This window comes from Haematobia irritans, chromosome 5 (genome assembly GCF_050003625.1).
Source record: "Haematobia irritans isolate KBUSLIRL chromosome 5, ASM5000362v1, whole genome shotgun sequence".
NCBI lineage: Eukaryota > Metazoa > Arthropoda > Insecta > Diptera > Muscidae > Haematobia > Haematobia irritans.
Window position 1 is genome coordinate 119,793,416 of NC_134401.1, and position 14,751 is coordinate 119,808,166.

A 14,751-nucleotide genomic window follows, 5' to 3' on the forward strand; every position below is an offset into this window, starting at 1 on the left:
ATTAATTAATTTCGTGATTGAACACAAAAATATATATATTTTTTGTGTGTGTTGGAAGTGCATCTTAATCATATCATTTTAAAATATATAGGCTTAGATTTAGTTTCGATTATTTAGAAATTGACGTTTATATACCAACGAACAGCTAGTGCACTCATGCGACGAACCCTCATCCATATAAATAAACGTTTGAATCCAACTAGCTTTCAAATGATATTATTGAAAATTTTCTTTATGATTACGATTTTTCTTCTTTATGATTCAGATTTTTCTTTATCTCTGTTCATATATGTAGTGATTTCGAAGGGTATAATACATTCGCTTCGACCTTATTTCTCTTGTTTTAAATTTTCGCGTTGAAAAGAACGTTTCGTTTAATATGGCAAACTTGTAGTATTAATTCTCATGCTGCATAATACCTTAAGTGTTGTTGTTATTGCTCTTCTTGCATCTATTGAAGTTTCATTGAATTGTTTTTATTTCTCTTTCTCTCTCTCTCTCACTCGCTCGTACTCTAACTCACTGAATGGATTCATCACTCTACTAAACAACTGAATGCGTGCAATGAATGTGGGTCAATAGGGAGACACACCGGCCTTCATGATGTGCGTGTATATTGCGCGTTTATTATAAACGTTTAAATGTTCTCAACCAAAAAGAAAAAAACACCAAAAACAACAATACAAATTAATGCAAAGGCGGCAAAAAACAATGCAATGTAAGTCTCGTGCAATCTATTGTACACCCACACAAACTTAAAAACAAAATTCGATTTGGCACTGGTGGTAATAGCTGGAGTGACGATATCTCTTTCACATCACCGATTCATGTGAAATCATAACATTTCGACTTGTTCTCATTTCCTAATTGAATACACTTGGAGGAGTGCAAATAGAAGGTAAGTTTTTATGGTATATAAATACAGTCGAATACGTGGGTGTGTGTTTGTGAGTGAAAGCATTAACTACAATGCGAAAATTTTATATACATATATACACAATATCTACAAATATCTTATTAAGAAAAAAATGGGGGGTACTTCCATAGTATTAAGTGCAAGCCGATTTTACTTCAATATCCTTCTTGTAGTCGACAACAAATGGTTTTATTATATGGTGTTAAGCACCACTTTAAGAGAAGAACGAGGGATATCGTTTTCAAGTGCAATTCGAAAAGCTTCTTGACATGGAAGTTAATTTAAATGAAATTCCTTTTAAATAAATTAAAATAAAACATATCAAACCTTACACACTCAAAAAAAAAAAAAAAAAAAAAACAAAGTATAAACGGCCGTAAGTTCGCCCAGGCCGAAGCTTATGTACCCTCCACCATGGATTGCGTAGAAACTTCTACTGAAGACTATCATCCACAATCGAATTACTTGGGTTGCGGTAACACTTGCCGATGGCAAGGTATCTTCAAACTTCCTAACACCGTAATATATACCACATAGTCCATACGTGGTATATATTAAACTAAAAAAGGCCGATTAAATACGTATATAATTAAGTCTAAAGTTTCTATAGAAATAAAATTTTGACAAAATAAAATTTTGACAACATTTTCTATAGAAGTAAAATTTGGAAAAAATTTTCTATAGAAATAAAATTTTGACAACATTTTCTATAGAAATAAAATTTTGACAATGTTTTCTATAAAAATAACATTTTGGTAGATTATTTTTGGCTCGTGTTGCAACCATGATTACGAACCGATATGGACCAATTTTTGTGTGATTGGGGATCGGCTATATATAACTAAAGACCGATATGGACCAATTTTGGCATGGTTATTAGCGGCCTTATACTAACACCACGTTGACAAAATTTTCTATAGAAATAAAATTTTGACAAAATTTTCTATAGAAATAACATTTTGACAATGTTTTCTATAAAAATAAAATTTTGGTAGATTATTTTTGGCTCGAGTGGCAACCATGATTATGAACCGATATGGACCAATTTTTGTGTGATTGGGGATCGGCTATATATATCTATAGACCGATACGGACCAATTTTGGCATGGTTATTAGCGGCCTTATACTAACTCCACGTTGCAACTTTCAACGGGATCGGATGAATTTTGCTCCTCCAAGAGGTTCCGGAGGACAAATCTGGGGATCGATTTATATGGGAGCTATATATAATTATGGATCGATATGGACCAATTCTTGCATGGTTGTTAGAGACCGTATACTAACACCACGTACCAAATTTCAACCGGATCGGATGAAATTTGCTTCTCTTAGAGCAATTGCAAGCCAAATTTGGGGGTCCGTTTATATGGGGGCTATACTTAAAAATGGACCAATATGGCCCATTTGCAATACCATCCGACCTACATCAATAACAACTACTTCTGCCAAGTTTCAAGTCGATATCTTGTTTCGTTAGGAAGTTAGTGGGATTTCAACAGACGGACGAACATGCTCAAATCGACTCAGAATTTCACCACGATCTGGAATATATATACTTTATGGGGTCTTAGAGCAATATTTCGATGTGTTACAAACGGAATGACAAAGTTAATATACCCCCATCCTATGGTGGAGGGTATAAAAATTGGAGATGCAAGAATACGAAGTTCACGATGGGTAAGTATATGGTCTCTAATAACCATGCAAAAATTGGTCCACATCGGTCCATAATTATATATAGCCCTCATATAAACCGATCCTCAGATTTGGCTTTCGGAGCCTCTAAGAGAAGCAAATTTCATCCGATCCGCCTGAAATTTGGTACATGGAGTTAGTACATGGTCCCTAATAATCATGCAAAAATTGGTCCACATCGGTCTATAATTATATATAGCCCCCATATAAACCGATCCCCAGATTTGACCTCCGGAGCCTCTTGAAGGAGCAAAATTCATCAGATTCAGTTGAAATCTGATACATTGTGTTAGTATATGGTCTCTAATAACCATGCAAAAATTGGCCCACATCGGTCTATAATTATATATAGCCCCCATATAAACCGATCCCCAGATTTGACTTTCGGAGTCTCTTGGAGGAGCAAAATTAATCTGATTCAGTTGAAATTTGGTACGTGGTGTTAATATATGGCATCAACCACCCATGCAAAAATTGGTCGAAATCGGTCCATAATTATCTATAGCCCCCATATAAACCGATCCCCAGATTTAACCTCCGGAGCCCCTTGGAAGAGCAAAATTCATCCGATTCGGTTGAAATTTGGTACGTGATGTTAGTATATGGTATCCAACAACCATGCAGGAATTGGTTCACATCAGTCCATAATTATATATAGCCCCATATAAACCCTTCCCGAGAGTTGGTTTTGGAGCCTCTTGGAGAAGCAACATTCATCCGATCTGGTTGAAATTTGGTACGTGGTGTTAGTATATGATATTTAACAAACATGAGAAAAGTGCTCCATATCAGTCCATGATCATATATGACACCCATATAAACCGATCCCAAAATTTGTTTTGGAGCCTCTTGGAGGAGCAAATTTCATCCGAGTCATTTGAAATTTGATACATTGTGCTAGTATATGGCCCTTAACAACCATGCCTTACTAGGTCCGTATCGGTCTATAGTTAAATATAGCCGTCAGATAAATCGATCCCCAATCACACAAAAATTGGTCCATATCAAGTTAATAATTGTAGCCCCCATATAAGCCACCCCCATATTTCAATTCTGGCCCTCCACGTTCCGTACAAAAGTTCATATCGATTCTTAATTATGGATTTACCTATACATAACTTTTTAGACTAATATATACCACGTATGGACTAACTCACAATTTAGAAAACGATGTTAAGAAGTTTTAAGATACCTTGCCATCGGTAAATATTGCCACAAAGCAAGTAATTCGATTGTGGATGACAGTCTTTCGCAGAAGTTTCTAAGCAAACCATGGTGGAGGGTACGTAAGATTCGGCCTGGCCGAACTTACGGCCGTATATACTTGTTTTCCTTGAAATTACAAAATTTCCCAAAGTTTTATTTTTTCTGCCATGGAATGCGCTAACGCTACAAGACATACAAAATGGTAGATATGAATAATATAATAAAGATTCACACCCGCCACCATAGGAGATGGGGTTATAATAAGTTTGTCGTTTCGTATATAACATCCCTGCAAGCAATTGGGTGTTTGTTTGATCGTCTTTCGCAAAAATGTCACTACTTTGAATCGCCAAGAAGTTTTCTGGTAGTAATATCTCAACTACAACAACAGTTTCGCGTGTCATGTTTCCGTTTCGAAACATACATCGACATAGCTAATTTTTCAATAGCACCTCTCTGAGAGTACATGTTTGTAAAAAGCCACTATCAACCAACGAGCGTGGATTGCGTAGAGGGAGAGCCTCTGATTTGAAATAGGTTGAAAGTTCCGAATTCACCGTTCGCTGCATCCGATCATCATTTTTATTTTTTAAAAAATAACTATCGCTTTTATGACTACTTTTAGTCACTGGTTCGATTCCTCGAGAACATTATAGCGTAGTGGGATATTTGTTCCCGAACGGGGACACTAATTCGATAAGAAGATGTTATCGCCTATGAAAGTTATATCTTCGAGGACGGAACTACTTCGATGCACTTTCGATAGAAAATGTTTGCAGGGCATATTCAAATTTCCGACAAAACCAACTACGTATAAAGCAACTTTACATTCTTGATCAGAGATAAATTCTAAAACGATATAATGATGTCTGTTTGTCTGTCTAATGAACCGATCGTGCCGAGGCTCATCTTTTGTAAAGCCCAAAAAAATGCTTCAACGGTCCAGGTTTTGATATAGCACTCATATAAACAAAGCCAGACTTTCGGTTTCTTGAGGACCTAGACACCGCAATTTTTTATAGGAATTGCATAAAATTTCAAGTGTCCTTAAGGTCTATAGATAGGCGTGCCGAATATGTTGTGAGTTGATCCATGTTGTGGCATAGCCTCCATAAAGACCGATCTCCCGATTTTACCAAGCTTTTAGGCACCGCAATTTTTTTTTTGTATAACCCCACCTAGACTGATCTTCCAGTTTGACTTCTTGGCCTTCTAGAATTTTTATCTGATTTGTATAAGGTATTTTAGGCACATATATAGTCATGCCGAATATAGTGTGTATCACTACATGCTTTGGAATATCCTCCATATAAACCGATGTCACTATTTGATGTGCCGAGTATAGTGTGTATCGGTCAAAATTTTGGTGTAGCCCCTATATAGACTGATCTCTTGGCTTCTTGGGTTTATAAAAGTCACCGTTTTTATCCGCTTTGATGATTGTTTTTAATTATATTCTTTATAAGCTTTCGGAAAACATCAACTTTTAGAATAAGTTTAGATTTGTTCGAATTGGTTACCTTTGGCGCGAATTATCGCCCTTAAATTACCGACAAAGCTATCACACTCTACACGAAAGTTACTACGTGATATTTTGGTCCATTCCTGGCGAATAGCAGTTTTGAAATGATCAACACTTTGATATCTTTTAGTGCCAACCATGCACAACAAAATGTCCCATATGCAGAAATTCACCGGAAAATGAGATCCATAGATTTTGGTGGGCAATGTGAGGTTGACTTGTGATGAGTGCGATGGAGTCATGTTAGAATGTCCTGGTCTGCCGTTTGTTTGCCCAGGGCTTCAATACTATCCTTACCAGATTTTCCCAAAAATATTCTGCATTTATTTTGACCCAACGGTCTACGAATACGGGGTGAGGTGTAAATTTTCTGGTGACCTCTTTGTGAAGTCAACCCGATCATTTTGTTTGTTCACAAACTGCTCAATTTGGATTATGTTCTCATCATAGGAAACCAAATTAGAAAACTAATCACTTTCGACCAAGAGAAGCAACGTCATGGCTCTTTGCAGTGTAATTTTTCTTTGTGCATCAGTGAGTTGTTGCACTTTTTGGAAGTTCAATGGCTTTCGTTGTAGGTAATGTGTTGGATCCGTTCTCGCGATATATTCAGCTCACGAGCAAGTTTTCTACCACTATAGATTTCGATCATGTGTGGCCTTCACTTTTCACAGATCATTTTTGGTCTGTTACCATTTTTTTCTTGTCCACTTGATGGATGCGATGAAAATCCGCCAGTATCACGGTAATGATTAATTGTAGGTGAAACAAATGTTTTATTCCCATTTAAATGCTGGAGCGTTATAACGCTAAGCACTTGTAGTTTTCTAGCGAAATATAAAGCAATCACACTAGCACGCTTGAATTTCGTCACGAATAGCCAGAGAATGAAGCCGACCCATTTTTGTCGGCGGCGGCTAACACTAAATGTTTGCCTCCGGCGGCGGCGGCTTGACGGCTAAGCCGATAAAACTTGTCTGTTCGGCGGCGCAAAATTATCTATTATAAAATCAATTTGAAGTTTTCCGAATTGTAATGAGATTAGTTGCACAACCAATCTTACAATCAAATTTACATTTCATTCAAATTTTTTGAGCTAAATTTTTGGAAAACTATTATAGCAACTTGATACTAATTGATTGAAAGTGGAAAGTTCAAAATTTTGGCAAAAACTATAACAAATATTATTAAATTTTTCTGATATAAATCAATATTTTAGATTAATTGGCGGCTAAATTTGAGTCGAGATGAGTCGACATATTCGGCGGCGGCGTCGACTGCTAAAAACGGGTCGGCGACGGCTAAAATCGGCGGCGCGACTCGGCGGCTTCATTCTCTGCGAATAGCTTTATTTCTGAATGTAATAGATGAAAATGATTTTGTAGGCTTTGAAACAATAAAATAAAACCTTTTTGGAATAAATATCTCAGCTGTCGGAAGAGCGGATTAGATATAATTGTAACGTGAAGATTATTGCAATACATATCAGCCACCCTGTATACAAAATCTCTATGATGACAATTTTAAAAACTAAATAATACAACATAACATTTCTTTAAAATTAAACCCGCGACAATTGAATAATTCACTGTCATTTATTATGACCTCATTCGCAACCGGAAACACTAAAACTCAAACATGAACTTAACATCAAAAACCAAGAGGGCACATGAAGAGCAAAAAAAGTAAGCTATTATAAGCCTATCTCATCTGTTTCAGGATCAAATGGATTTCCCATGTTCTGGCCGGGAGCACAATCCGCCAGTAATCATAAGCAACAAACCTCCATTTTCCATTAACAGCTCAACATTTTGAGGAGATTAAAACAATTTGTAAGCTTTCGAGCTTATGGTGAGAGTGGTGGAAAATGAATGGAAATTGGGTTTGGAAAAACAAAGGGAAATCAAAAAAAAAAACTCTGTTAAACAACCAAGCTCTATGCCTTTTATTACTAAACAAACAAAGCTTAAAATCTCTGCAACAGCGATGAACGATGAATGAAATATCATTTTTTCCACAATGACATCCATGGTAGGCTGCGGTCAGCGAAAAAAAAAAACAATTTTACATCTTAGGGATAGCATGTGGGAGAGATAAAGCGATTGAAAATTTACCGATTCCATGGAAGGGCAGCCTCTAATGCTATATGGTAGGCGTATACCTCTCTTAATCGGGAAACGTTCATGTCTAACAAAAATGTAGCCCATAGATCTCCGTTTATTTTATATCCACAGATTGTATCATAATCACAAACTTAATCGATTTAGTCCTGATTTAAAGGGAATGTGTATTCGGTGTTGAAATTGTTCAGTGATCCTCCGCCCAAGCCACTGCTCTACTAATTTATTGGTTGACGTATTTCCAAGAAATAACTCAATAGAAGACTTTCCGTTAGGGATGGTAATGAGAGTAATTTTTTCTATTTAAGCTTTGGCTTAATATAAACTTATAAAAATCGACTTTTTATATTTTTTAAAAGTTTTTGAAAGTAATTTTTCGACAATTCGACTTTTTCGAAAGTCAATTTTTAGACTTTTTGATTTTTTTCAAATTTGCAAAAATCGCTTGTCCGAATTTTAAACAATTTGAAGAAGGTCGACTTTTTCGTTTATTGTAAAGTCTATGTTTAATGTCGTGACTTTCGACTTTTTGATGAACCACACTCTTCTTTTAAATCAAATGTGAATTTTGGAATTTTTCGTTAAAATTTTATCAGTCGAATTTGGCTACTATAAATAGTCGATTATTCCATTAAGATCAACATCCATAATCGATTTTTACTGACCTTAGACAGGAAACTGAATTAGAAGAGCCACATCAAAGAGAGGACCGATAAAGCCTACAGATAATGGGCAGTATATAAAAGAGCGGTAAGCCCTAAATGGGGCCTCAATCCAAAGGTGATGAACTGGATGTATGAGAGCAGAATAAAGCCAATCCTGACATACGTGTCGATAGTCGATAGGTGAACGATACTGGCCTTTATTTATAGATGTTGAGATAAATAGCAGGGTGTAGCTGCCATGGTTGCGATCAGATTGAAGATTTTGGGATAATGGAAGGAGACATGCAAAAAAACATGACGAACCACCATAGGATGAGTGAAAAGGCGGATACAGCAACAATCTACGATCGTATACCTGAATTGCATCTCTCTATTCACAGAAAAAAAATTCATGACATTTTTCCAATTAAAATTTTAATTGAGTTTTAAAAAATATTCAATAATAAATTTTATTGAATCAAAAAATTTTTTAATTGAAACAAAATTCAATCACAAAATTTAATAGTATCAATTAATTTTTTAATTGATCTATCATTTCTATGATTGAAGAAATTTCAATTAAAAAATTAATTGGATCAATTAATTTCGTGATTGAATCAGAAAAAAATTTTGTGTGTGCTATTGTCCGTTAATCAAAATATGATCTCGGTGTCCGTGTCCTCGACATATACGCCAAGTCCCGCTCTCACACCCGTTTGCCATTCATCGGCATATCAGCTATTTCCTTCCGGTATATGTTCTGAGATCTCATTCCTCCAGGACAATCTTACTGGCGTTATGTCACATTCTGCAGATATCGCCACCTCAGGTATACGATCATGGATATTTGCGACATTCGCCATTTCATCCATCGTCTGGGTGCTTCACATCTACGCCCAGTCCCGTGTTCTGACTTATCTTCGATTCATCGGTGTAACTGCTATTTACCTCTGGTGTCTCTTCTGGGATTTCATTCTTCCATGACCATCTCACTGATCAGAATGTCACAGTTAAAAAAAAAATCCATAGAAGTATATATTTCAGACTTTTACAAAATTTTATTTAGAAATAAAATTTTTAAAAATAAAAAACAGAAATAAAATTTGGCAAAATTTTCTTTAGAAATATAATTTTGGCAAAATTTTCTTTAGAAATAGAATTTTGACCAAATTTTCTTTCGAAATATAATTTTGACAAAATTTTCTTTCGAAATATAATTTTGACAAAATTTTCTGAAGAAATAAAATTTTGACAAAATTTTCTATAGAAATAAATTGAAAATATCCGGTTATTATTTCCACCTAAAATTTTGACAAAATATTCTATAGAAATAAAATTAAAAAAAAAAAAAATATTGAAATAAATTTTTGAAAAAATTTCCATTGGAATAAAATTTTGACAAAATTTTCGTTAGAAATAAAATTTTAGCAAAATTTTCTATGAAATAAAATCTTGAAAAAATGTTTATAGCCTTAAATTTTTGACAAAATGTTCTTTAGAAGTAAAATTTTGACAAAATTTTCATTAGAAATAAAATTTTGGCAAAATTTTCTGCAGAAATAAAATGTTGACAACATTTTCTTTAGAAATAAAATTTTGACAAAAATTTCTATAAAAAAATTTTGACAAAATTTTCTATAGAAATAAAATAAAAAAAACTTATTGAAATAAATTTTTGAAAAAAATTTCCATAGCAATAAAATTTTGACAAAATTTTCTTTACAAATAAAATTTTCTATAAAATAAAATCTTGAAAAAATGTTTATGGCCGTAAATTTTTGACAAAAGGTTCTTTAGAAGTAAAATTTTGACAAAATTTTCATTAGAAATAAAATTTTGCCAAATTTTCTACAGAACTAAATTTTGACAAAATTATCTATAGAAATAAAATTTTGACAAAATTTTCTATAGAAATAAAATTTTGAAAAAATTTTCTATAGAAATAAAATTTTGGCAAAATTTTCTGCAGAAATAAAACATTTTCTTTAGAAATAAAATTTCGACAAAAAATTGAAATTTTGACACAATTTTCTAGAGAAATAAAATTTGGCAAAATTTGCTGCAAAATTTACTATAGAAATAAAATTTTCCACAAAATTTCCTATAGAAATAAAATTTTGACAAAATTTCCTATAGAAATAAAGTGTTGGCAAAATTTTCTATAGAAATAAAATTTTAGAAACATTGTGAAGTAAAATATTTAAGTAAAAGAATAATTTTTAAAAATTTTCTATAGAAGTAAAAATTTGACAAAATTTTTGGTGTTTTAGTATATTTCCATAGAAATAAAATATTGAAAAAAATTTCTTTAGGAATAAAATGTTGATAAAATTTTCTTTAGGAATAAAATTAAAAAAAAATCTATATAATATATTTCACCAAATTTTATATAGAAATAAAATTTTTTCAAAATTTGTTATAGAAATAAAATTTTTAAAAATTTTCTATAGAAATAAAATTTGGCAAAATTTTATTTAGAAATCTAATTTTGGCAAAATTTTCTTTAGAAATATAATTTGGGTAAAATTTTCTTTAGAAATATAATTTTGGCAAAAATTTCTTTAGAAATATAATTTTGACAAAATTTTCTTTAGAAATATAATCTTGACAACATTTTCTATAAAAATAAAATTGAAAAAAAAATCTATTGAAATAAAATTTTGAAAAAAATTCGATAGGAAAACAATTTTAACAAAATTTTTTATAGAAATAAAATTTTGACAAATTTTCTATAAAATAAAATCTTGAAAAAATGTTTATAGCCGTAAATTTTTGAAAAAAATGTTCATTAGATATAAAATTGTAGAAAAATTTTCTATGGAAATAAAATGTTGACAAAATAATCTATAAAAATAAAATTTTGACAAAATTTTCTATAGAAATAAAATTTTGACAAAATTTTCTGCAGAAATAAAATTTTGACAAAAATTTCTAGAGAAATAAAATTTTGACAAAATTTTCTGCAGAAATAAATTTTTGACAAAAATTTCTAGAGAAATAAAATTTTGACAAAATTTTCTACAGAAATAAAATTTTTGACAAAATTTTCTAAAGCAATAAAATTTTGACAAAATTTCTTATAGAATTAAAATTTTGACAAAATTTTCTGGAGAAATAAAGTGTTGACAAAATTTTCTTTAGAAATAGAATGTTGACAAAATTTTCTACAGGAATAAAATTTTGACGAAATTTTTTACAGAAATAAAATTTTGCCAAAATTATCTATAGAAATAAAATTTTGACAAAATTTTCTAGAGAAATAAAGTGTTGACAACATTTTCTATAGAAATAAAGTTTTGACAAAATTTTCTATAGGAATAAAATTTTGACAAAAATTTCTAGAGAAATAAAGTGTTGACAAAATTTTCTATAGAAATAGAATGTTGACAAAATTTTCTAAAGAAATAAAATTTTAGAAACATTGTTGGAGTAAAATATTTAAACAAAAGAAAAATTTTAAAAAATTTTCTATGGAAGTTAAAATTTGATAAAATTTTCTCTGGAAGTGAAAATTTGAAAAAATTTTTTATAGAAGTAAAATTTTTGACAAAATTTCCTAAAATTAAATAATAAAAAAATTTTCTCTAAAAATAAATTTTTTACAAAATTTTCTTAAGAAATAACATTTTGATAGCATTTTCTCTAGAAATAAAATTGACAGAATGTTCTGTAGAAGTAAAATTTGAGCAATGCCGCTCGATGTGGATAAACTGAACACATACGATGAGGAGTAATGCAACGGTCGACGAAAGTACTATGGGATTACCTAGACCAGAAAGAGACTGGAGAACTACTACAGGAGATTAGGACGACAATCGTAAGGACTGTGGGAATAATAACTGGATATCTTCAATTGAAAGCACATCTGTGCCGAATAGGAGCAGCAAAGGATGGTGCATGTAAAGCATGTTTTGAGGATGATGATACCTTGCGACATTATCTATGTCTTTCCCTTGCCTCGCAATGCAAAGAGTTCGATGAAGAGGTGACTCGAAATCTGGTCCAGCTGGGAAATAGGGACTGGAAACAAATTAGGGAATTCGTTAGAGACACAAGGTGCTTGGAATAAAAGAAGGATACTATGGAAAGTATAAGTTAGAGTAGATAACAAAACAAATACAGGCATAGGTGTATGTCAGCCGACGTGAGACAGGGCAACTTGCAACGATTAAAATTTATATACGTCTACAAAAATAGTGACGTGTTTTTTTATGAATCCATCGAAAATGCTGAATTTCTATGCAACCAATCGCAAATGACATCCCTATCCTCTTCGTATTTATAGGGAAACATCAACAGACCAAAAGTAGGCACATAAAAAGGAAATGACAACTAACCGCAAAAGTGAAGTCCGCAAAACAGTGGCATTAATTCGCGTTCGGGGTGGAAAAAAAAACATTTTAGCCACAGAAACCGTAACCTGACCCAGTTACTTGAATAAATCTTAAAAGTCAACATTCATTTTAAATTTTTTTGGTGTGTTTATTTCTCTCAACTTTACACTGCGAAGGATATTCACACACAATAGAGAATATATACAAACGCACACACACGATTCCTACGTATGTCCTTGGCAGAATTTTCATTCACATGGATAGCGAAATATACAAGAGCACTCATACACGCACACACACACCTACAGTTAACCTCTGAATATTGCATGCAGTAGATAAGTGTGGGTGTAGATTCACCCTTAAACAAAGACTCACATGAAAACACTCGAATACATACGCAACAATGCCAATAAAAAGCGCGCGTGGTGAAAACCAAAATATTTTGTTTAGACCTAAAACAACTTTGATTTTGGCATAAAGAAATTCTGATACAACCAAGAAACTACACACAGAAATATTCTGACACACGCACACATATATGTCGGAGGTACTAAATAGATTTCAATGAATATAAAATGGGATTGACTTATTTGATATATAATAAAAAAGTTGTTGTTCGTATTTTCCAATGGGCGTCCTAAATATTTTTAAAGGAGAAAAACTCAAGAATTGTAAATTATGTCCGCCTTCCGAAAAGTTAAGAATAACACAAGGGATATGTCAATTTTTAATAATATCGGATTATATATATGGGCATTACAACCATATTTAAGGACAACGGCCGAAAGATTTGCCTAATTTTGGTCCTATTTTTTAATGGTGTAAATTTCACAAGCAATGATAAAGTTGACTAAATTCTGAGAAATTTATCTTGTAAAACCCTTATAGCTGGACGGATGAACAATACACTTCATCCTAGATAAAAGTTTGTATACACCGATCATTTGTTTCTCAATTCTTGGTACACCGGGGCGTATGACTTAATATTAATAAAAATTGGTCATACGTCCCAGTGTTCTTTGATTTTATGTTTTGATGTTTTTTACCTCACATCGTTCCAAATCGCTATTTTGTGGAAATAAATTTAAACATTTTGATCTTTTGAATAAATTACGTTAGCTTAGGTATAGTGGCAGCCGGATAATTCAGGCTCACTTAGACTATTCAGTCCATTGCGATACCAAAGTAGTGAAATTCTCTCTTATCACTGAGTGCTGCCCGATTCTATGTTTAGATCAAGAGACAAGAGACCTACTTTTTATAGCCGATTCCGAACGCTGTTCCACATTGAAACCACTTAGAAAAGCTTTAAAACACACAGAAATGTCATCAGCATCACTGAGTGGATAATCCACCGCTAAAATTTTTTGGCATGCTAACCATTGCACCACGGTGGCTTCCTTTGAATAAAGTACATATGTTGGTCCCTAGTGTATTAACGTGCTAGCTAGGTTGAATGGTCGTTTTCTTGGTTATATCAAATTTTGTACATAGCTCCCATATAAACCGATCAGCCCATTTTGGGTCTTCAGCACCTATATATCACAACATTCATGCGATTTTCCTGAAACTAGAAATCTAGCGATATTTTAGGTCCACAAAGAGGTGGTATGATGCGTATCAGTCCAAGTTTTGGTATAGGTCGATGACCCGATTTGACTTCTTGATCTTGATTGTGGCTTCCATGCCCTCACGAAGTCAAATCGGGACATCGATCTATATGGGCGCTATATCATAACATGGACCGATGTATACAAATTTGGCACAGCTCTTTATAAACCTAAAATACCTTTCGTTTTAAAATTTCAACCAAATTGGTTGAAAATTGTGCCATCTACACCTTCAAGAAGTCAAATCGGGAGATCGGTCTATATGGGGGCTATATCAAAATATGAACCGATATATACATAAAATTTAGCAAAGCTCTTAAATGACTTAAAATACCTCTAGATTTTCAATTTCAAACAAATCGGATAGACATTGCGACTTCCAGGCTCACACTTGACCTGTTTGGCGACATAAAAGGAGTTTGAGAAAAAATTAAGCAAAATTGCTTTATTATTCTAAGCTGTAGCGTGATTACATCTGACAGCCAGGCAGACAGACGGATATCGTTATATCTTCTTAGAATATCTCCCCGATTTATATAACCAGAAACCGATATTTTGATGTGTTACAAACGGAGTGGCAATTTTTTTTATACCTCATCAGCATACTATGGTGGTGCGTATAGAAAGGAAAACATCCCGGAAATTCAGTGAAGACTGCAATCACGGTTGCCACTCGGTCCAAAAATAATGTACCAAAATTTTAA

The 14,751-nt window shown here is 32.8% G+C and overlaps 1 protein-coding gene across 2 annotated transcripts in view; it reads left to right on the forward strand.

Annotated features, from left to right (window-relative positions):
- The window catches only part of Hs3st-A (Heparan sulfate 3-O sulfotransferase-A), a 291,348-nt gene that overhangs the window by 11,360 nt on the left and 265,237 nt on the right, over positions 1–14,751 (forward strand). For both annotated transcript variants that reach the window (XM_075311929.1, XM_075311930.1), the window contains exon 2: positions 583–898. The gene's annotated coding sequence lies outside the window, so the exon portion shown is untranslated. The remainder of the gene's footprint in view (positions 1–582; positions 899–14,751) is intronic.